At 36.6% G+C, this 2,449-nt stretch overlaps 1 pseudogene; it reads right to left on the bottom strand.

The window, feature by feature from the left end:
* Nucleotides 1-1,402: 1,402 nt before the first annotated feature.
* Nucleotides 1,403-1,890, bottom strand: LOC102004499 (annotated as a pseudogene).
* Between the last annotated feature and the right edge of the window lie 559 nt (nucleotides 1,891-2,449).

Below are 2,449 nucleotides of genomic sequence, written 5' to 3'. Positions count from 1 at the left end.
TTTGATTCTCCACGGTATATATTGAATATTTTGTGATGTTAAGACAAATTGGGGGGGTGACTTGTTTTAAGTGTTATATTAACAAGAGCTGTCAGTTATTGAACATCACTGTAAGCATTTTATGTCTTACAAAAAGTACTTACCCATTGGGTAGTTATTTTCATTTTATAATAGAGACGTGGATTGAATGCAGTTAAGAAACTTGAGAAAGGTAAAACAGGGAATTATCTGGAACTAATAAGATACCAGAATATAGATTACTGAAGTTCAGTGAATCTCAAGCAATGTGAATAATTGAGATACACGGTAAATTTGCAGATCAACAAGAAGAAGACAGATCTTAAAGGCAGACAGAGAAAGAGTAATCGTAAAGGAGTGACATGAGGGATAACTAACTTTCTAGAACAATGGTAGAATATTTTAAAAAAGCAAAGTTTGCAACTATTTACAGATTCCCACTAAAGGATACTCCAAACAAAAATGTACTGCAGGCATAAGATAAAGGGTCCTGGATGAAAAGTCTCTGGGGAAGAAATGAATGACAGGGAGAAAAAATGGTAACTGTGAAGTTTGGCATCAACAAACAGTAGTGTAAAATAGTAAGTGTCTATCTTCTGGTTAAAAGGGAACATTACGTGAAAGGGTCTAGGAGGGAACTAAAAGGAATTGATGATCTAAGGCTATGTAAAAGGTAATATATACAGATTATAGATAGATATACAGATTAACTTTCATTTTTTAATGAATTAGGTATCTGTGCTGTAATATCTGTGATCACTAAAAGAATAAAATGTATCCAAACTAAGGGAAGAAAATAAAAAGAATAATAAAAAAAAATAAGAGACAAAGGAAAAGTTATGAGAAAAACAAAAAAATTGGTAGATTTAAATTCAGGTAAATCAATAATTACATGTATTATTAATAGGTTAAATACTCTAAAAGTTATTAAGCCACGTTTTAAAAAAAACTGTAGTTGTACATTGTTAACATTTTAAACATAAGATAACATCGCTTGAGAGTGAAGGAAGTTAGGTCAGGCAAATACTAATTGAACTTGCTGTTATAGCTTTAAAAAAATGAGAAAAAAATTAAGAAGAACAAAAGACATTTCGTGACTAATGTTTCCATTCACTGGGAAAATATAGCAACTTTATATTTTAATGGACTTCATAATGTTGCTTCAAACTATACAGAGCAAACATTGAAAGACTCTTAAGAAATATTTTTTTCATCATTTAATTTTTATTCACAACCATAAACTTAACTCTGCAATCCAGCTACATTTGGACGGGAGCTAGGGAAATACGAATCCAAAGAACTGCAGTAAGAGCAGAGGTGATGGGGCGTTTGGAACAGGTGGTGCGCAGGGTGCTGTCCTGAGCTAGAGGAATGGTCTGGGGTGGCGGCACGCACACGTCAGGCGTGGTAGAGCTGTGCGCAGTCAGTGATGGTGGTGATCTTCCTGGACTTGGCCTTCCTGGACCCGACGCGCTCCATGGCCTCCACCGTGTTTATGCCACTTCCACCTCCCCGAAGACCGGGTGCGTGCCGTCCCACCACGCCATCTTGGCAGTGCAGATGAAACACTGCGAACCGTTGGCGCTCGCTCCGGCATGTGCTATGGGCAAGACGCCAGGACCTGCGTGCTTCAGGAGGAAGTTCTCACCGAATTTCTCCCCGTAGAACTTGCCCCCAGTGCCACTGCGGCGTGTGACGTCACCACGCCGGCACATACATCCTGCACTAATTCTGTGAAAGCAGGAACCCGTATAACCAAATCCTTTCTCCCCAGTGCTCAGAGAGCTAGTTTTCTGCTGTCTTTGGAAGGTAGTCTGCATACAGCTCAAAGGAGATGTGGCCCAATATTTTTTTTTTTATTTTAAAGAGACAAAAAATAAAGATACAGAATTTCAAAAGAAGATACGAAATGAACAATGGTTATTATATCACATATTGTTATCTTCAGAATAGTTGCTCACATTACCAGATACAGGCATGTAAGATTGATCAAGCAATATAGCACTAACAGTTCCTTTCAACGAACTACTAAAAATTAGTAGTACAGTTATCTTGGCTATCTTGTGTATATATATACATATCTTTTTTCCTCTTCTTTTCTCTTTTGCCCCATCCCAGTTCTTTCTTTTTGAGCAGTTTCTTTCCCTTTCACAATATCTATTACACTTTTTGGATCTTGGTTACTCTTTCATTTTCTTACACTAGGGAGACAATATGATGTTTACACATGTGAGTTTGGTTTATTTCACTTATGAGTATGGTCTCTAGTTGCATCCATTTACGTACAAAAACCTCAAGTTTATCTTTATAGCTGAGTAATATTGCATTGTATAAAAATACCGATTTTTTTTAAATTTTAAAGACAGTAGTACATGAGAAGCAAACAAAAAAATAGAACAGTAGCAGCATACCAGTATCACTAAATCAAAGC

This window comes from Chinchilla lanigera, unplaced genomic scaffold (genome assembly GCF_000276665.1).
Source record: "Chinchilla lanigera isolate Chin_1 unplaced genomic scaffold, ChiLan1.0 scaffold00099, whole genome shotgun sequence".
Lineage (NCBI taxonomy): Eukaryota > Metazoa > Chordata > Mammalia > Rodentia > Chinchillidae > Chinchilla > Chinchilla lanigera.
Note: the sequence above shows the minus strand (reverse complement) of the source record. Positions and strands in the feature narration are given on the sequence as shown.